The sequence below is a fragment of the Vipera ursinii genome (genome assembly GCF_947247035.1).
Source record: "Vipera ursinii genome assembly, chromosome: 1".
Lineage (NCBI taxonomy): Eukaryota > Metazoa > Chordata > Lepidosauria > Squamata > Viperidae > Vipera > Vipera ursinii.
Window position 1 is genome coordinate 62,182,490 of NC_139512.1, and position 21,523 is coordinate 62,204,012.

The 21,523-nt window shown below is 42.9% G+C and overlaps 1 protein-coding gene across 5 annotated transcripts in view; it reads right to left on the reverse strand.

The window, feature by feature from the left end:
• Positions 1-20,109: 20,109 nt before the first annotated feature.
• Positions 20,110-21,523, reverse strand: part of MEIS2 (Meis homeobox 2) — a 241,697-nt gene continuing 240,283 nt past the window's right edge. For all 5 annotated transcript variants that reach the window (XM_083371907.1, XM_083371905.1, XM_083371903.1 and 2 more), the window contains exon 13: positions 20,110-20,602. The gene's annotated coding sequence lies outside the window, so the exon portion shown is untranslated. The remainder of the gene's footprint in view (positions 20,603-21,523) is intronic.

Sequence of the window (21,523 nt, forward strand, 5' to 3'; positions counted from 1 at the left end):
GGCCAGATTACAAGAAGTGTCTTATGCAGGAAAATAATTTCTTATTTTCCTTTGTTACTACTATAGAAAAAGCTAGATAAAAATCAATTACGTTCAGTCCTCTAACTTCCAAGTATCTTCCAGCTTGTTTTATTGCCCCCATTAAATAAATACCCAAAAAGGCATATTAGTATGGTTAGCATTACAATTACTTTGGAGATCTCATGCCAATCACCAAATTATCCCTCCAATCTAGAAAGCAATTAGAGCTTTCTGTCATCAGGCAGAAAATCTTAGGGATTTCAAGAGTTAATTCATGACACCTTGCTTAATGTAAAAAAAATCAAAGTATTGAAAATCTGGCTATAAGAAGAAAATAGATATAACATCTCTCTTGAGAAAAATTTATCAACCGTACACATGCATAATAGAACAATGACATATGAGGACAGACCAGAGTTGTCATGGTGGTAATAATTTCTAATCTGATCTTAACATGTCTATTGAAAGCTTCCAGAACCATCATCTTGTGTACAGGTAGTTCTTGACTTAAGACCATTTGTTTAGTGACTGTTCAAAGTTACAGTGGTGCTGAAAAAAGTGACTTACAACCAGGCCTTACGCTTACAATAGTCGTAGCATGCCTGTGGCCACCTGATAAAAGTTGGACACTTGGCAGCTGGCTCATTTTATGGGAGTCGCAGTGTCCCAGGATCATGTGATCTTCATTTACAAAGTCAATGGGAGAAACCAGACTCACTTAACAACCATATGATTCACTTTACAGTTGCAGCAAAAAGTCATAAAAGTGGTCATGGGTCACTTAACAACAGCTTGTCTTAACAATAGAAGTTCATTCCCAGTTGTGGTCATAAGCTGAAGTCTACCTGTACTTTACTTACACAAAATCTGAGAACAAAGTTGCCCAAGAGATTAAATGTCGACCAGAAGCCTTCCCAAAATGCTTGGGATCTGTCCAAAAACTCCATAAAGAAGCACATACTCTTAGCTACCCTTGCCTGTGTTGCAATTTCCCGCACAATTTTAAATTGTAAACTACTAAAATCAGGTTTCTTCCTGAAAATAATATGGCTGCATCTTTAAGAAAATCATACCTTGGTTAAAATGACTTATTTGGTCAGAAAAAAGATATGCATTAATTGTTGACTGGAAACTCCTTATGGATTTTTGCATAAAACAGGAAAATGACCTTATGATTTATGGTCTTGATGATGAAACAGGATAAATTATAGAAAGAAAAGAGTCATGTTATATAACCTTAGTGTAAGATGTAAATTTATAATTGTATTTATAGCTGTGTAAAGAAGAGCAAAGAAGAGCAAAAGCCACTTCTTTATATCTTTTTTTTCCCTCTTGCATTTTTAGCTTTTGCTTTAATTTCTTTTTTCTTTTCTCTTTCTTACTTTACATCTAGCATATATTAGTTTCTAATCTTCCTGTTTAAACTTTAATAGAATTACAATATATCTTAAAGAGAAAATTGTATCTCTAAATAGGCTCTGATAAATAGCAATTACAATATATGCAAGTCCTTAGCTATCAAGATAGCATACTTACAAATAAGTGCATTTCTCACTATACAGTATATGCATAAAAAGGTAAAGGTTCCCCCGCACATGCGTGCTAGTCGTTTCCGACTCTAAGGGCCAGTGCTCATCTCCGTTTCAAAGCCGAAGAGCCAGCGTTTGTCCGAGGACGTCTCCGTGGTCATGTGGCCGGCATGATTAGACGCCAAAGGCGCACGGAATGCTGTTACCTTCCCACTGTAGTGGTCCCTATTTTTCTACTTGCATTTTTACGTGCTTTCGAACTGCTAGGTTGGCAGAAGCTGGGACGAGTAACAGGCGCTCACTCTGTTACGCGGCACTCGGGATTTGACCTGCCAAACTGCCGACCTTCTGATCGACAGGCTCAGCGTCCTAACCCACTGAGCCACCGCATACTGAGGGTAAATGAAGAGTAGTTGAAGAACTTTTATCTACTTTTACAGTACATAAATAAAAATGTCTTCAATAAGTTTACTTTCAAATAAATGTTCTAGCACTGAACATAAAACATTTTAAAAATGTATCAACTGAATCACACTTCTATAAAGTAGATGGTTCTGTGGAAAATTAAACAGTTAGGCATCAGCTGAAATGGCACCCTTGACATATTAGTCATCTTTAAGAGAAGTTGGATATTTGGCCAGAAGGAGAGAGAGAGCAGCCTGCTCTCACCTTTGAAAGGTGCAAAAACCACCAGGAAAGGAATTGGGTTCCACAGCTCCAACCCATTTCTTCCCTGAAAGAGTAATTTATTATCCTCTGTATCTCCCTCTGTGACTGAGGAAAGGGGAGAAGGCCTCCCTTCCATTAGAAAAGAATGAGGCCAGCTCAAATAGCAAATTTAGAGAAGTTGTAAAAAAAAAGGCATATTGTCCATTATGAGATGTGTTTATTATTTTATGTTATCTTTGCTTTAATTTATTGGAGGAAAAGGCAGCAAAATATTATAGGCAAAATCCATATCAGAAGTGCTACCTACATGAATGCTAAATTTACTATTTTACTATTTTTGCATCACTGCCAGGTAATGCAAACTTGCTGATAAATATTTAAGGTATGATCTCTCATTAACAGAAACTATTTTAGTTAATTGAAGGTTACAATGAAATAGTTATTAGACAGACTAGCTAGTTATCCAAAATCTAAACTCTATAGCTGCCTTTCAGACATCTGGGTTAAAAGGAGCTTCATTCACAGAAATCTGAGGCTGCTTCCACATAAAGTGTACGAACGGATGCAGCAAAGCAGTTCTTAGCATCTCCTCTGGTCTTAGAATTCTTGATGCACAAGCCAAAACTATTGGCTTGATAAAAGGAGCAGCAACTTTGCCCCCCTGGTTTACCCATTTTTATTTAATATTTTTATACCCATTTTATGGTTGATTGCTTTTTTTAATGTATTCATCAAAAAACCTAAACCGCAGCTATGATCAAGAGACAGTCTATGAGAGACAGTCAAGACAGAAAGATCTAAACACAAGACAGGCGGAAATAGCTTATCTTCAAATGTTGTAGAACAGTTCCTCACTAGACGCCAACGGAAATGGAGGCAAGGCAAGCATGATAAAAGTATCCATGAGTTACAACATACTGTAGCTGGCTACTCCTTGCAAAGGTTATATTCCTTTCCGCCTTCTAAAGGTTCACACAGACCACTGCACCATAAAAAAGCTCTGAAAATGACCATCTTTGCACCTTGTATTAGGTCTAGAACAGGGGTGTCAAACTGCCGGCCCGCAGGCCGGATGCATCATGCCGAAACCGTGCCCACCCCAGCTCCGGCAATGGGGGAAAAGTCGCAATACATCACAACATCTCACGTGACATGGCGAGTTTGACACCCCTAGTCTAGAAGGTCTGGGTAGCAAAAGTCCAAACCGTTATTAGAAGGCAGAAAAATAGTACTAAAAACCATCTAATGGTTATCTGGCATTCTGCAGGTTAGACTGACAGTCCTACTTTATATGCCACAAAAATCCTACTCTTCTTATGCACTTTTCAGGTCACCAGTGTGCTGGACAGAGTTTCACATATTCCTATTTTACAGGTGCAGAAATGAGATAGAATGCCTGCAGAAGTTTAGAATGCAGCTTAGAAGTTTAGAATGAGACAGAAAATAATCCCACCTTTTGACTGACATCTAGTGGCCTTCCTGATTGTTGCAGCCCTACTCACTCCTCTTATTTTCAAATTGTTCCACAAACATCACCCAATCACAGTAAGTAGCTGCACTTCCACTTACTTGAGAGTAAATTCCAGTGATCTCAAAGGAACTTTCTTCCACTACTTAGGGTGTGCTTGTGACCCAGATGGGATTTGAAACTGGGTAGAAATCCAAAAGAGCCAATTTTGGTGTACTGTAATGGTTAAGGCACCAGGATAAAACATGGGAGACGCTGAGTTCTAGTCCCACTTTAGGCACATAGCCAGCTGGGTGACTTTGGGCCAGTCTCTATTTCTCAGCTCTAGGAAGGAAAAAATAGTGAACTCCTTCTGAAAAACCTTCCCAAAAAAATGCTGGGACTAGTTCAGGCGGTGGTGAGGAAGGACTCAAAAACTGACTAGAGGTTTTGACACACATCAGGAGAAAAAAAGAAGTCACTATCCTCAGTCAATCATGAGCAAAGAGCTTTGCTGCTGATCTCAGTGGGTAGCCGTGGAGGTGGGGTCACTCTGGCTTGACCAGTGTTTCTTCTCTCTAAACCCAGAATGAGAGCCAGCTGCCCAGGCGTTTCAGGTTTCCCATTAAGACCCTCATTCATATTGTGAGTGCAGAGACATTCACCACCCCAACCACAGCAAACCTTCCTAAGGTCATGGCATGTTTCCATTTGATTTATGTTCACCACTCCAGCAGCTACGAGGATGTGGGTTTTCCGCCTTGCCATTATCTCTAATTGCCACCTTGTTAATTTGGTTAGCGCTCCAGGGTGCCTCTGCTCACACGGTTGGCAGGCAGAACCTCCTAACCCCAACCTCAAAGCTCCGCCTTGGCTTTTGGTTGCACTTTTTGCTACTTGTTACCGCAAATGGAAAGGTTGCTTCGTTGTCTCGCTCCTCTCTGTGGAAAGAAAGAAAGAAAGAAAGAAAGAAAGAAAGAAAGAAAGAAAGAAAGAAAGAAAGAAAGAAAGAAAGAAAGAAAGAAAGAAAGAAAGAAAGAAAGAAAGGAAGGAAGGAAGGAAGGAAGGAAGGAAGGAAGGAAGGAAGGAAGGAAGTAAGGATCCCAACGCCAGAAAAGCTGGGAGGTCGATCTGAAGCAGAGCAGGGATCGAGAAAGGAGGCGCTGCTCCAAACTGCCGCCCCACAAGAGAAACTCGTGCCAGGGTCAACCCTTTGCTCCGCACCAGCGGGGAAGAATAAGCCAGTGACCCGGACCTGTATCTCCCCGGCTGCTCTGCAAACGACGCAAGCGCCCTCATGTCGCCGGCGCGCGAGCGAGCACGCGGAAACCACAGTCCGGCTTGGCCCATTCGACGCGCGTCGCTTGCCGGAGAAGGAGGAGGCTTTAGGGGACCGTCCGACTTTGCCGCTCGAAAGCGGGAGGCGGCTTCGCGCTGCCAAGCTTTTCCCCGGCGCTACTTCCTAGAACAAAAGCCGAGAGTTTCTTTCCTCGCTGCAGACGCTGCGCAACAGGGCTTTTGGCAAGGTGGCATCCTGAACTCGCTTGTCATTCCGCCCCCTCCCTCCCCGTCTCGTGGGAAAAGGAGCCCTTTTAACTCTTTCTTCTCACCCGGGTATTGTCTGTCTTCCTTTGAGGGAGGCTAGCGCGATCTCCTGAGGAAGCTCAGGATTGGCCGCGAGGTGAGAGGGAACGACAACGTTGTTGTTGATAATAATAATAATAATAATAATAATAATAATAATAATAATAATAATAATAATAATAATAAAAATAATAATAATAACAATAATAACAATAACAATAATAATAATAATAATAATATAATAATAATAATAAAACAACGTCGCCAGGCAAAGGTAGCAAGCAGAGCCTGTCAGCTGTCGCTTGACTAAGAGCCGCTTGGCCAGATAACGTGGCTTTCTGACGTCAGGTGGCTGCCCCTTCCTTTGGCCCGTAGGAAAGAGGTTCCCGCCAACGCTTCCCTGAGGTGCGGGACTCGCTGCCTTCGGTTCTCTCGCAAAGGCGGCGAAGGGGCCGGAAGGGGGATTTCTTCCTCACTTTGAGCCGGCGGCGCCTGAAAGGAAAGCGCGGGTCAAGAGTTTGGTTCCTGGGGATGCGCGCTACTCCTGAGCCCGATCCTACGCAGGCTGCTAATGCTACACGCGCGCGCACACACACACACACACACACAGACACACTTAGCAATTGGCCTCTTTCAATTCTCCTGGGCTTTCTTCAGAGTAGATGAGTAATAAAACCGAGCGGTTAGATGCCCTGAATCGCCCCGAGGCTTTACGTAAGATCAGCGCAGTTGGTTTTGCCTTCCGCTTTTTCGCTCGTTTTGCTCGTTTTTTGGCCCGGGACGTTTAGGCGAACCGTCTAGCCGCTTCCATTCTGCTAAAAAAATAAAAAAAAAGTAATTTAAGCCAAAGCCGTTAGTTTTTAAAGCCAGTTTTATCGAGGTAACAACGGTCCTCAAACCTCAAACGACTGTTTGAGGCTTCCCAGGGGGATTAAATTGGATTACCGCCAAATTCTTCAATTTTGCCTGAGAAACAGAAAAATCGATCGCTGGGGGCGTTTTAAGAAATCCCGTATGTGTGAGAAGGTTGTTTTGGAAGTGGCGGAAGGCAAACCCCACGCACACCAGACACAACGTGGGTCTCATTGAAATGAATGGGGAAGTGCGCGGCGCCCTTTTATTTCAGCAGAATTTGGGAAAGGGGTGAACCTCAGTAGTTCCTTAACGGCGCAAGTAGAAAGGGGAGCTCATCGACAAGGCTCCCCTGCTGGGTGCAGCAGGCCAGGCAAACTATATGCAGCCACGGGTGCTCTGGATGCCACCTGCCCGGCGCTGCTGCTGGGTGTATTAATGGCTTCAAAACCCTCACTGCGTTTGTTTCCAAACTGGCTGTGCTTTGCTTTTCGCGCCAAAATCACCGGGCTTGCGGGGCCATTTGCGAACGCTTGTCTTCTGAGCATGTCCAGAGTGGGCTTCCGGGGACCTCGACGCTTGTACTCGAAGGACCGCTGCACTCAAACTGCCATCCGAAGGTGGAGGGGGAGATCACACGTGCCACAGCTTCGTCAGAAGGAAGGACGCGCGTCCTTAGCACCGAGCCGGGCCTTCAGACCCAAGGAATGGGACTGCCTCTCGGTCCCGCCGGGGGCGAGCGGAATCTTGCCTCCTCCGAAAGAGGCTGTCCTCTCGGGAGAGACAGGGCCCAGTTCCGGCTAGCGGGTCTTCCCAGGCCAAGGCGCTTTCCATTGACTCCCGGCTGAGGTCAAGGCAAGGGCGAGGCACCGAGGGAGGGAAGGCCGGCTGCGCGATCCACCTGCACCGCCCTTACCTGGCCGCGGGGCTTTGTTTTTCGCGCCGGCTCCTCTTCGTGCGGGTGTGCCGGGTGCCGGCCTACCTAGGGATCGGAGCCGGTTCCAGGAAGTCGCCTTCCAGGTCTTCAATCACCGCTAGGCGTCAACTCCAAACCTCTCTTTTCTTTCTCGGCCCTATCCCGGATCCCAGGAGTTGGCCGACTTCTCTTCCAGAGGCGGCCGTTGGTTCCTTCGGCGCGCTTCCCAAAGAAATCAAGCCTTTTTGGAAGCCCAAGAGGAAGGACCCGGCCTTCTGACATTCCCGGACTTACTTTAGCCCGCACTTTTACTCGCAAGTGGATCTGGCTAACTTCAGTAAGACCGAGTGTCCGATTAAACATACTTAGAACGGCGATTCAGTCACAAAATTTTCATCGAATTCTGGATCCCGTTGACAGTGCAAAAAGCCAAGTGGCTGGGAAATACCTAGCTGAAACAATAGTTTATCTTCCGGCTATTTGAAATTAAATTAAAGGAAAGAGAGCCACCGTGGTGTTTTGGTTTTTTGTTTCGGTTTTTAGAAGCAAAACGAGATATTCGAAGAATTCCCCGACGTACTTTTATTTTGTGAGATGTTCGTATCCCGACAACACTAACCGTATTGATCGTATTTTCTTGTTTATTGCACAACTGCACTGCAAGAGCGTGCTGGTATATTTTTTTTTAAGTGAAAAGGTACAGCAAATAGATTAGTTTTTTTGCAAGGGGGAGTCGCAAAAGCGAAGGAGGCCTTTTACCAAAGCCAATCCGGGCCATTTTTTCACCTCGGATCCTCCCGATTTCCGCCTGCAGATGAAGCCCCCGTTCTCCCTTTTCCTGCTCACTAACCTTCCCCACGTGCCCGAGAGGAGACCGCCGCACAGGCCGGATAGCTGAGCCCGGCAACACACACAAAAACACACACACACACACACCCGCCGTCCCTCGGCCTTCCACCCTCTGCACTGGGGCCGCGCGCTCAGGAAAAGCCAAGGCAAGGCAGAGATGAAGGCGGCTTGTTATTTCCCCTTCCCCCACATACCCTCCCGCCTCTTTCCCTCATAATCTTCAACTGGCCTAAGATTAATACCAGGAGGTGTCCTAGGAAGCAAGGGAGCTGCTCCTCTAAAGGCCATCGCTGGGATAATTTACTTAAGATGTTGACAAGACTGTCACGAAGCCTACTTTATTATTATTATTATTATTATTATTATTATTATTATTATTATTATTATTATTATTATTATTATTATTATTATTATTATTATTATTATTATTATGCTTAAGACAAGCAGTGGCACAAGGCAGGGAGCGTTTGATTTTTTTTGTTTTAAAAAGTAAGGTACATTAATTTTATGAGCGCCTTCTCATAAATATTGTTGTTTGCGCTCCCTCCCCCGCTCTCTGTGACGGGAGGGGGATTTGCAATGGAAATGACGCCTTTGTTTCAAGGGGGAGAAATTCTCTCTGCCGCTGGAATAAATTCCTCCGCTCCTCCCATCTACTCTTCATAGAAATAAATAAATAAAACCCGACGCTTTTTGTCCTTTTTCGCCGCCACCCCCCCCCAAAAAAAAGGAAGAAGAAAGAGAAGATCTCCTTTCCTTCGCTTTGTTGTGTCTGTCTTTCGCTTTTATACCCTGTAACCTACTAAACCTGCCGGTTCTGCTCCTAAAGCAGACAAAATAACCCTTTAAACTATAAATATTTAACTGCACCTGAGTTTATTCAGTGGCCCGAGTGTCTCTTTAAAGGCAGGTGATTTATGCTTTTATTTGTGCCATTAAACTGTTTGGCTGCCTTCAACGTGAACCACTCCGGCCGCTACTTCACCCTTTTAGCTGCAGCATCTCCAGAAAGGGGGCAACCCGGCCGCATCCCTTGAAGATGGTCATTTGAGGAAACCCCTCTGCCGCTCAGAGACACCCAGAGATCCTCCGTCTCTTAAGCCCGCAAAGATGGGATTCTCCAGCATTGCTGGTGCAAGAAAGCGGCTGGATTCGTAGGTGTTGCCTCTTTAGGAAAGAGAAAGAGCCAGGGGTTTTGGCCCGCTATTTCCTTACCTCTGAAGTCCCAGGATCTCTGAGGATTTGCCCCGTCCTCTGAAACTTCATCAGCACTGACTTCTTTGACTTTGATTTACATTTATTCGATTCGAGTCTACGTGAAGGACTCTTTTGGAGGAAGGGTGCTTGGAAAGAGAAGGTGTGTGTGTGTGCTTTCATCCCCGAAGTAACATCCCCGGGTTATTTGTCAAATCTAAGCTAGAAATCTAATATCCTAAATTTGTGGCAAGTAGTGGGGACGCGAGCGCCACGCTGAAGGATTCCCGCTGAAATCCTTTTGGCTGCTGCACCGGCCCGTTTCAACACCGACCCCGTCGGACATTACTCAGAATTATTTCATTCTAGGCTTCCTGCGGTCCCGAGTGGGTTCTTGAGCAGCTTATAAGAGGGCTACTTTCTTCCCAGTCCGAGCGAGCGTTGAGGAATGCAAAAGCTTTCCTTCCCTCTTTCCGATATTTATTTTGTGTTGGGCTGGGCTGGGGTGGGGGAAGAGATCTTAATGGGGTTTCCAAGCAGCTGCCTATAATAAGATCATACAGCTAACGGATCGCCAACGCGTGCTGAATAAAAGGAGGGCCAGCTTCCCGCTGTCACGCTTCTCGGCCCCTCGCAGATTTTTGTGTGTGTTTTTTATCGCATTTCGTAGTAGCAGTATAAAATGATATGAAATACGGGGCCCTTAAAATAAATGCATCGCCTTTATGCCAGAGACGACCTCTTTTTAAAAAGCTCTCTCTATTGAGGGCTTCCTCTATATTGCGAACAAACAAGCGGCGCTTGGAAGGGACGCCGGGTGCCCCACCTTGCGTTTCTCTTCCCAAGGGCCAGGAGCAGGTAACAACTAGGAGCAGGCCGATCTGCGTTCAACTCCCGAGGAAAAGTAACGTTTCTCAAAGGCATTTGGGAAGGCCACTCTCGCTGAATGGAGATCTTGGCCTTTTTTTTTTTGGCAAGTTTTTAAAAATTCCTTTCATTATCTGAACCCCTCTCAGACAGACGCCTTAAAAAAACACACACCCCCACCCCCAATCTCTAACCGGGTCCCTCCCATATGCATTTGACCCTTTCCTCCTCTCCCCCCCCTTCCCCCCGTTAGACCTGGCAGGGGATGTTGGGGGATGTAGTTAGGCAACGTAATCTGGAGATTTGGAAGGATTTGCCCTGCATTGTAATCCTCCGGTGCCGAGGGGAAGCTCAGTGCTCGGCTGGCCACGTAGGGCAGGCTGCCTGCTTTGCTTTCTCTCGAGCAACAATAGCCAAGGCAGGAAATCTCCTAGATAGTTGAGGGGTGGGGTGGGTGGGGTGGGGTGGGGGGGGTTGTTTAGTCCGGGAGAGAGCGAGCGAGTGCATTTTGCGCGTATTTTTAGTCTTTTAGCCTTCTCCCGCGACTCTCCAATCCCCTGTACCAGCGGGCGCTCTGACGTTGTGTCTCGTTGGCCAGAGTCGAGGGAAAAAAAAGCTTCCAGTTTCCTTGCCCTGGAAAGCGAGAGGGTGGGACAGAGCGGCGCGGGGAGGGCGGAAGACTCCTGTGGTTCCCAGGCCCTCCGAGGGTTTTGCGGTTCTGGTAACTCGAGCTCGCCTCCGCCCTCTCTTGCTCGCACCCGGTGGCGACAGGTAGAGGCAGATCCCGATCGCGCCCGGCTGCAGCTGCTGCGAACTTCTGCAGCGCTGAGCGGACCGGGGGGCTCTCCCCGATTTCCCGCCCTTTGAATACTTAGGCATTACGCAACTTATTAAAGCCAAAGATAAATTGTCAACATTTTTTTTTTCTCCCGCCTGTTAGTTCCGCTGATCCAGGCAGGATTTATTTTCAGATCTAAGTAAGGTCCCGGAGCTATAATGCGTGATTTCTTTTCCTTAAATAAAATTGGTCAAATGTTGACAACCTTTAAGCCAATCTAACACTCAAGATTACTGATGGGAAACTAATGAGAAAATATCAGATCGTCCGGCCTGGGGGCTCCTAATTAAATCTTACTTGATTGAAAAATAAAAGCCAGCGTTTCTTTCTTTCTAAGGGAAGAGAGGGGGGGAGCATGCTTGAGGCTTAAGTTTAGCCACGTTTTTACTGATATTTAACGCCCCTCCGCAACCACTTTAATCCTCTTTTTTTTCCCTCGTTTGTCCCTAAGAAAAAGCCTGACATTATTTCTTGGCTATTTGAAGACATTCGATCAGGAATTATTATCACTTTTTTTTTTGGCCCAGTAAATATTAAGGCCTCTAAGCAACGTGATTTAGCTAATTAGAAAATTTACATCATTAAGTCTCAGGGAAAGCGAAAGGGAGGGAGGAGAAAAAGGAGAAAGAGAGAGATCTGTCAGTCATTTTAAAGGAGACAGGCCCTATTGAAGTGTGAAGAAATCGGCTCTAATTCAAAAAGGCAATCGGGCAGAAAAAGCCCTCAACATTACCCTGCTAGTTATTAATCAGAAAGGGGTCTCTTTCTTTTTCTCCCTTGCCCAGTAATGGCAAACCCGCGGTACATCGTTAGTTTCTCCCACCGCCTCAGCAGAGTTCCCATACAAGCTTTTTTGCTGCTGGCCCATGTCCCATATTGATACCAAGTAGTTGTCCATTCAAGGCTCATAGATTTGAAAATGTTTCTATGTTAGGGAACCAGACCCGCTAGGCAGGCTCCCTTTTTCCAAATCAGGAGAGGTTTTCCCCAATTTAGTCGCCTCCATTTGTTTAGGGGTGGGGGTGATGGGTGGGGAACAGGGGTCCCGTTTTTATTAAAGTTGAGTTTAAAACCTATTCTGCTGGGTGAACTCGATCAAGCTTTTGTTTCTTTTAAAAGCAGAGGAGAACCGCCCCTCTTCTCTCTTTCTCGGTTATTTCTGCCCAACCAAACGGGGGGGGGGGGGTGGTGTCGATTTGCGCACCTTTAGGAAAAGAGAGAAAGAAGGGGGTGGTTTTCAGGCTAGAAGGCAAAGCGGGCGTATTCCGGCATCGAAACCAGTTAGTTTCCTTATGAGAAAGCAAGCTCTGCCAGTGGGATGTCTAGGGGAAATTAGGAAAGAGTTACTTGGCTGAAAATGTACGTGTGCGTGCGCTCAGCAGAGATGCCAAGAAGGTCTGGCTGGGCCTTGTCCAGCAGCAGATGGAAGATGCAGAGAAAGAGGCCTACAAAAAGTTTCTTTTTGGGGGGGGCGGAGTGGCATTTCCTCACAAAGATAATCTCCTTTCTACACCGGTGGGGGTATAAGTTTAAAAGTACAGAAACATCTCTCTCTCTCTCTCTCTCTCTCTCTCTCTCTCTCTCTCTCTCTCTCTCTCTCTCTCTCTCTCTCTCTCTCTCTCTCTCTCTCTCTCTCTCTCTCTCTCTCTCTCTCTCTCTCTCTCTCTCTCTCTCTGTTGTACTCAGCAGCCCATCAATTCAATTCAATTCAATCACAAACCAGACTCCCATCACAATTAATCCCTCACCTCTTTTACTTCTCGTTTTAACCAGTCACAATCTTTTCTACAACGCTTTACCCAGAAACAAAACCTCCTGCGGGCTCACTGGCGCTTTACCACCACCACCACCACCACCACCACCCCAGTCTTGCAGCCTAGAGGCGAGACCCTTTCCTCCCCTTCGCAGATCCAGCCCCGAGACCTTTGGCAGGGGGGAAAGAAATAGCGGGTTAAGGGAGCGAACGGCGTTGCCCCCCCCCCCCGCGTTCCCATCCCGGGCGAAAAACTCCTCCGCGGCCGACTTACTTGAGGACACGTTGACTTGGCTGCCCCTTCAGAGCCAAGGGGCGCACTCGCCACCTTACGAACTGCCACAAACCGCGCTCCTCTACGCGGGACAGGGCAGCCAAGCCAGCGGTCTTGAAACTGGGGACTAAAAGCTTCCTGGCGCTCGCCGCGCTCTTGGCAAAAGGAAGTTACCTTTGGTTCTGGAATACACCCCCCAGAACGTGGGAGTATACAGACACGAGCGTGTTTGTGCCAAGCAACCCTTGGGGAGGAGTGGAAGGAGCCTTGGTGTGGTGGTGGTGGTGTGTGTGTGGGGGGGTATGTGTGTTGTTTTTCATCCTACAGGAAAGCGACCTCGTCCTTAATCTGTTCTTTCGAGGTTTCCTCGGGTAAAATAGCCCCAGTGCTTCCACAATCCGGGCAGCTGGGAAGTCTGGGGGAAAGGGCAGGCAGCTGCCACAAGCGGCCCACAACGTCCTCTCTGGACGCGAGAGCAAATTCGCGGGCTTCCGGGGACCCGTCCCCACCCCCCCACCCACACACACACCCCGTCCCGCGTTCAGGTAAGCTCTCCAGCTGAAGCCGGGGGTGAAGGCACTTAGTTACTGTAACAGTTCCGACGCCTTGAACAACTCACAAGTATAAACCACGCACAGTCACTTTCGAATCCAATGCAAGAAATACCGATTTTCCTCTGCACCGGCCCTAAACCCAGCCGGCCGTTAAACCCGCAATTCATCGGTGAACTCATAACCGGATCTTTAAAACCAAAAAAAGAAGGATGGGGGGGGAAATCAGAGAGCGAAGGTGATTCTATCCTCGAAGGCTTCAAAGCCAAACAAAGGCGAGCGCAGGGAGAGCTGAATCTTCCCAACTTCCTACACTAACTGCCCCCTCCCCTCCTTCCCCGTCCCAATGCGCACCCAGAGAAAAGAGACAGACGCGCAGGCACCTCGTTTTAAAAGTACAAGCCCAACAAAGGCAGACTTCGGAGTAAAGAGGTTCAGACTCCAGAGCCTTGGACGCGTAGAAGGCACTTTGCCCGGAAAACAATGGAGGTCACCCCCTTCTGCAACCCAGCGTTTTCACACAAAAAACAACAACAACCCGGTACCTTAAGTCAAAACAACTAGCCTCGCCATATATATATATATATATATATATATATATATATATATATATATATATATATATATATATATATATATATATGTATATGTATATGTATATGTATATGTATATGTATATGTATATGTATATGTATATGTATATGTATATGTATATGTATGTGTATGTGTATGTGTATGTGTATGTGTATGTGTATGTGTATGTGTATGTGTATGTGTATATATGTATATATGTATATATGTATATATGTATATATGTATATATGTATATATGTATATATATGTCTCCCTTAATTCTTTGTTAGCAATTTAAAAATTTACACACACACACACACACACACACACACACACACATATATGCATATGTATATGTATATGTATATGTATATTTCCTTATTTTATCCGAAATCCATTGGCCGAGAGGAAAGGGGTGACTGGGTGGTTGGGGGTGGGGTGGGGTGGGGGGTGTTTGTCATTCTGCTTCTCTCTTTGTATTGCAAGCGAGAGCAAAGAAGTTTTTGTTTGGTGGGTTTTCATTGATCAGTCACTCTGAGCTAATGTAATTATCCTCATCAATAGAGGGCTGCAGAGAGAATCATTATGTGGGTGACATTGATAAATGATCACCCAAGAGCTGCCTTTTCTCTCGGGCACCCTCACATCTAACCCTCCCACATGCACGAGGTAGCCATAGAAACACCTTGAGCGCCCCCAATGCTTCTCGCTGCTGCTAGTGGGAAAAAGGCAGCGCGTCCCGCCAAGACCCAACTTCCACGCCTGCATCCTCAAGAACTCGCTAACGCCTCCCGGTTGAACTTTTTTCTTTTTTTGGGGGGGGGGGGTCGAAGCAACATTGTGTCCGGGCGCCCTTCCCCGGGTCTCTGCCGCTCTCCCACTTCGGCGTCGCCGCAGCAATCCCAGCTATTGAGGGGGAAACGTCGCCCGGCGGCTTTGTCCTCAAGGAGTTAAATAACGAGGTTGCCTGCACTCGAGGGCGACGTTGCTTTTCTCTAAGTAATTGCGTGTAATGCAAAACCCATTAGTTCGAGAGAGGCGTCCTTTTAAGTTGCGCCATTGCACAATGTACCGCGTCTCCCATCCGGCAAATAACTCAGCGGGCGAAGCTCTTTGCGAAGTGCCTCAACCTGAAATCATCATCACCATTATTATTACCCCCGCGACAAGGACTTTCTTTTTTTGGGGGGGGTGGGTGGGTATTTATTTCCTAAGTAAGAGACAAAAAGAAACCCCCTTTAATCCTCCGAGTGCTTTATTTAAGCAAATAAGAAAATGCGGGCGCGAGGTAATTGATTCATAATGGAGAAGCTTGCAAAGAGGGGTTGGAGGGGTTTGTTTATTCGGTGGTTCCTAAAGCTGCTGAGGAGAAGGGGGGAGGTCTCCGCCTGGGTCATCCATCATGACCGTGGCAGGGACCCTGCCCAGAAGACCAACCTCCCTTCTGCCTCACTTCTCCTAAACTATTAATATGAAAATCTGCTTTATAACATCTCCACCCAGTCCCCTCTTATTCTCTCTGTGGGGGTTTTCTTCTCCCCCTACTTAACTTGCCCAGAAACTCCTCTCAAAGCCTCCCCCCCTATTCTCTCTCTCTCCTCTCCCCCCCTTCAATTGTGTCTGTTTCTCAGGTTACAACTCTTAATAACTCTCCTGCCTTGAGAATGATACCCACTTAATTTGACAAGGTTTACTTTGGAGTGAACGTGTAGAAGGCGGCTGTGGGGTACAGGAAAAGCAAAGAATAGCAACTCTTTAAAAAGCCACAATCTGTATGAGGAATTAGAGCTCCTAGATCCTAGTCCTACACTAATACAGAGGTAAAGAAAGGCCAAGGCTGTCTTCCTAACAAAAGAGGAAGCTTGAAAAATCCTTCTTTTTTTGGATCTACTGGGTTTTCCCCATCTCCCAAAAGCGGGGGTGGGGTGGGGGACAAATAATGTATCCTGCCATTTCTCAAGAGGCACTGGGATCTTTCTGTCATGGGTTTTTCTCTTCTTGCCATCCCCTTAATGGGCTTTAGACTTATTTATTACTATTTATTTGTATATGCACTACATATGATGCTATATGTAAATTATGTGGTGATTTGTGTTTTTAGCAGTGCTCACACATGGCACAAAAGCTTTTAGGGGTTTAGAATAGACCCTTCCTGTACATCCTATACAATTTCTTTTTTTGGGGGGGGGCTTCTAAGTTCATAGTATTTGCTCTCTTTAGCAATATATGGTAATTGCAACCTTACAGACCTATTTCAAACATACCTACTTAGATGTAAATTGCATTGCAGCCCGGCATCAGGTCTGAAGGGAGAATTTTGGGCCTGCAGAGAAATAATGTTAAATTTTAAAATATTTATTTGGTGAAACTTTTAGATGACACTGCATCATTCACTGCACAGACATTTTGCTTTGTACATGAACTGAATATGCAATTTTGCCTAGGAAGAAAAATGTGTTCCCAACCAATTTCACATTCAAAAATGTGTTCCCAAACCAATTTTACATCAGTCATCTACCCAAAACAGCTAGAAGTTAAAACTCCTGTTTTCCTTGTCAAGATTCCTTCCATCTTCCATAACAAAGAATGGATCAATTTCAAACATTTCTTATTTTCTCGGATTACAGAGTCTTCTTTGGTTTGTTCAGGCAAATGGAAAATTAGATATCCCCCCAATAAACAAGAGGTGTTTTCTATTTTCTATTACCTTTCGTTTCCCAGAACGTAAGCAATTTTAGTTAGACTAAAGTATTTCCTTTAATACTGTGCCGCTGTCAAAACACTATTCCCATTTTCTTTCACTTTTGACAGCTGAACATTTCTTAAATATACCCAAATCAGAACTCTCCATGCTAAATAGTAAACCTCAGATGGCACAATCTTTTCACATTATAGTGCAGCTCAGATTCTAGCAACATAGCTCATGCAGATTAGAACCTAGGGAGAGAAAAGACACCGTAGGAATAAAAAGATTTTACTTCGTTACAAAAATTTAAAAAGGTACGTTTGCTGAAAAAATTCAATATCTTCACTGAAAATTTTGCCAAGGTCAGAAAACAGCCGCAACATCTGATTTAAAATACGACCATTTGGTTTCAGTTTCATTTAAAAGATAAAAAAGGAAAGAAAAATGTTTTGGTATTGTTCTAATAATTTAATGCTTAGTTGATATTTCTAAGAATGTAAGAACTGAATAAACTGACGATCATAAAGGTTTAAATGAAAATTAAATTCAGCATCTAATATAGAATTTGCTTTTTTGTCCATGTATAGATGAACTGCCTCATCTGAGTAAGATTTCATATTCCTTTTCAGTTGGTACAGCACAGACTGAAAGGTTGTTTTACAATTATTTTAATATGTTAAAAGAATCAAATTAAAATCTTTACCAATCAGGTTAAGAAAAAATGCCCGTGTGCAGCAGAACACAAATGGTGCCATTTCTTGGCGGCACAGAAACTTCCCAAAGAAGCAGTTCATGTATGCCTGTTCCTTGTGCCATATCACTTGAAGCACATTGCTTCACTTTCCTTATGAGATGTGGGGCAACTGGCTGATACTTTTGCAAGAATTCCGGGCCATCGTCGAACTCTTTAACTCTAACGCTTTTTCTATTAATTGAATTGTCTTCTTTCTGTTTCATGACATTAGAAATGCTCCAGTAAAAATCCCTTTCTGCAGCAGATCTACCTACAATGAAAAGATGACATATTATGAAGCCCTTCTACCAGGCACCTAATGGCATGCATACTCTAAACATGGAGGAATGGGTAGAAAGCTGGATTGTTCCTCCCCTTCCAGATCCATGTGACTGTTTTGTTTCCAGCTCACTGAATTCCATAACACTCATGGAATTCAGTAACACTCAGCTCTTATAAACTTACTGTAGTCTTAAGTCTCAATAAATCATTTCACATGATTCATGTCATGTTAAAAAGTAACAATGTGAGAGCAGGCTATATGGCCCTGTGTGCATGGGTACAAACCAAGACCTGTTTATTCTTCTTCTGACAGTTAGGTCTCATTTTTAAGCCAATGTATCAATTTTTCTGCCATGAGCGCAGCCTATTTTTTTTTTTTAGGCCAGGACAGTTTACCATATTGTCCCTATGAAAAGCTGCTGTTATCTGTGTTACATTACTTTAAAAGTAACATTAATAATTTAGTGTGGTAATTCTAAAACCAGGAACCATTATTTCTTAGTGTGGACAAAACATAAACCACGTTAATTAGAGACTTCCTATTTTGATTTCTATATCCTGTAAAGGAAGACAAAAGGTACAATCATACCTTACCTTAATAAGCTGAAATGCAACCACCTGATAGTATTTGTTGTTGTATCCTACTTTATATAGTATATAATATATATGAATTTGGGTACTCTCAAATTTATTTTAGATATCTATGCCTGCATTGTTATGCACATATATTTGAAAGAAAGATACACAGAATACTTCTGTATAAACATATACAGAATTGCAGACTAATTATTAGAGCTATGCAAATCCTGGAAAAGTGCTTTGCAACATGTAGAATTATGTAACAATTATTTTGAAATATTTTTACAGTCCTAATAATTATTAACCATTGTCCATTCTTACTCATTTAAAGAGGATTATTTTTGATATCATATTTACATAAATAAAATGGTTTGGAACTTGGAATAGAATAGAATAGAATAGAATAGAATAGAATAGAATAGAATAGAATAGAATAGAATAGAATAGAATAGAATGACAGAGTTGGAAGGGGCCTTTGAGGTCTTCTAGTCCAATCCCTTGCTTAGGCAGGAAACCTTATACCATTTCAGACAAATAGTTGTCCAGTCTCTTCTTAAAAACTTCCCGTGTTGGAGCACCCACAGCTTCTGGAGTTAAGTTATTCCAGTGATTAATTATATCAGACATTAAATCTATTCACGATCTAATATTAATAATTTCATTCTACATGATAGCCTGTAAGCTTTGTATTACAGTCAGTTATGGGTTTGTTCAACTAAGACTAAGGATAGGAATAGAACCTGGAAAAAAACCCCACTATTCATGTACTTCCTTTTACCACACATATGGAAACACATATACGGTTTAGATCTAGATATAAAGGTTATGCATAATTCTAATAATATTATACCACATTAAAGGATTTATAACCTCATTTGCTATTATAAAGCCCTATAAATTTAGGTAAGTTTTATTTTAGTTATTATATGCAACAAATGCAAGATAATAGCTCTCGCTATCACTAGAGAACACATTATTCTAATCATTAAAAACGCAAATGTCTAACAAATCAAAAAATGAAATATTTATTACCGCATTTTGTGACTTAACACTTTTTTTTAAAACATAACGTCACAGTCCTCATACAAGTATTTTAATGTAAATTTTGACAAAGCTTAAAGGTAACAGCATTTTTTTTCTAGTGAGGAACACGTGCTGAGAAAGGAAGAATTCATGGACATACAATACCAATTCCACAGCAGATCTGATACTAGCAAAAACATTCTTTTTTTTCAGTTGAGGTAAACACATAGAATATCTAACATGAAACAATTAATAGACTGAACTCTGTACGAAGTTTGTTACAGTATTCTCTTGCTTTTTCTCAAGCTCGGAGTTCATCATAGAGTTCTAGGTTTGGTGCAAAGACCATTAATATCTTTTTTTCTTAAGGAAAGCTGCCCAACCTTCAGATTTATCTTGTCCAAAGCCAAGACTCAGAATTACTAAAAGAAGCTCCTGCTCTGTTTTTTAAATCTTCATTAGCAGGCTCTTTGAAAAAAAGAGTCCAAAAATATCTTGGGCTTACGAAGCACAAACTATAAAGATCTGTTTGAAACTAAAGGACACATTTATGAAGGAACAGAACCAGGGGATGGCAAGGCCTTTACGGAACTGTCTTCTGAATGATGGAAGATCCAGCAAGATTCTGTCTTCATCTCCAGGTTAGTTCTTTTCTCACTGGCCAAAGAGGTCTGTAATATATTGTTTTCTTTCAGGGATAGCGACTTCACTGCTGAACCGAAACAGTCATTCTTTTGGGAACAACACACATAGTGTGGAAAACAAGGATATTTTTTTTCCTTCTAAAACTATCTGAGGCAACATAACGGAGTGATCAACAGAAATATACAAGTTAACTTAGTTCCTATGTTTATATACTACAGTAGTTATAACTCTTGGAGTCTTTTTTTTCCCAGAGGATCTTTACATGGGCATAAATTCTTTTCAGTGTGCCCATGATTTCATGTTTCCGTTCTTGTTTACATTGGTCCTCTGTTGTTAATGAAAAATGATAAAAGTAAAAAATAATCACAGCTGTCTGGAATTGCGTATGAAGTGTCAACATCTGGTCAAAGTTCACAAGTTTTAAAATATTTTTTCCGTGAGTTCCTTTATACTATTTGGGCATGAATGTCCATAAGCTGTCCACCAACATTGGGTTGTATAGAATTTAACATGGTGGGACTCTGTGCTGAAATGGTCATTCCAGGATGGGTAAGGGATCCTCCATGCATCATCATGGCTGGGTGATGGAGTGACTTGGCAAATATGAATGGATTGGGGTCCATGTTCTAATTGAGTAGGGTGAGGGGTCATCTGGGAAGGAGTGTAACTTGATTGTGTCATACTCATACCCATAGGACCACCCTGAGATATGTAGTCCCCTGGTATGCCTTGCAAACCTAGACAAAGAGGGAAATAAATAAGGTCAGATTGCTAAACAGGCTGATGATTCCACCTCTCTAAAAAGAACTGAACAAACAACAGATACTGCAAATCATCCATCTAAATTTAGCTGCAAGTTCTTTGCCAATGTTTACAGATTTTTATATTCTAGTTTGCATTTCATATGAACATTCCATGGAATGATATACATAGCAGAATTAAATATTGAACACAATGGTGTGATCAAATGTAAGAATATTTTTTAAAATACTTTTAATTTGATTTCTATCATAACATAACATAAATATCATATTTTCTTTTTATTTTATTTTTTAAAATGTAGAACACTTTGCTTTGTCCTTCTTTTACATACAAAATTTTCTTGACAATTTTGCTGTGAACCAAGAGATACAGATAGGAAAAATACATCGTAATAACTTGGAAATTCAAGAGGATTTGCATTATTATTATTATTATTATTATTATTATTATTATTATTATTATTATTATTATTATTATTATTATTTTTATTATTATTATTATTATTATTATTATTATTATTATTATTATTTCTTTCACTGATGTCACCTTCATTAAAGAAATAGTCATGCATGAAGTCAAATATCACAATTTGTGAAGAATAAATCAATGCCTTTGCTACCCTATACATTCTTTCTATTCCAATAAAAGATGGTCCTGTGAGATTCTGATTGTTTCCATCACTTATTAAATTAATGGTAACTTAAGATCAACTATTTAAGATTGGAAGTATATAATATATTAGGACAAAGTTTACAATCCTATTATGACACGATACTACCAAATTGCCGCTACTTTAGAATTAAGGTTTAAAGTAATAAGAAAAAAATGTATATTCTGTAACCCATACAGTAGTTTATTAGAGTGGCTGGTTGATTTTTTTTTTTTTACTCCATTCA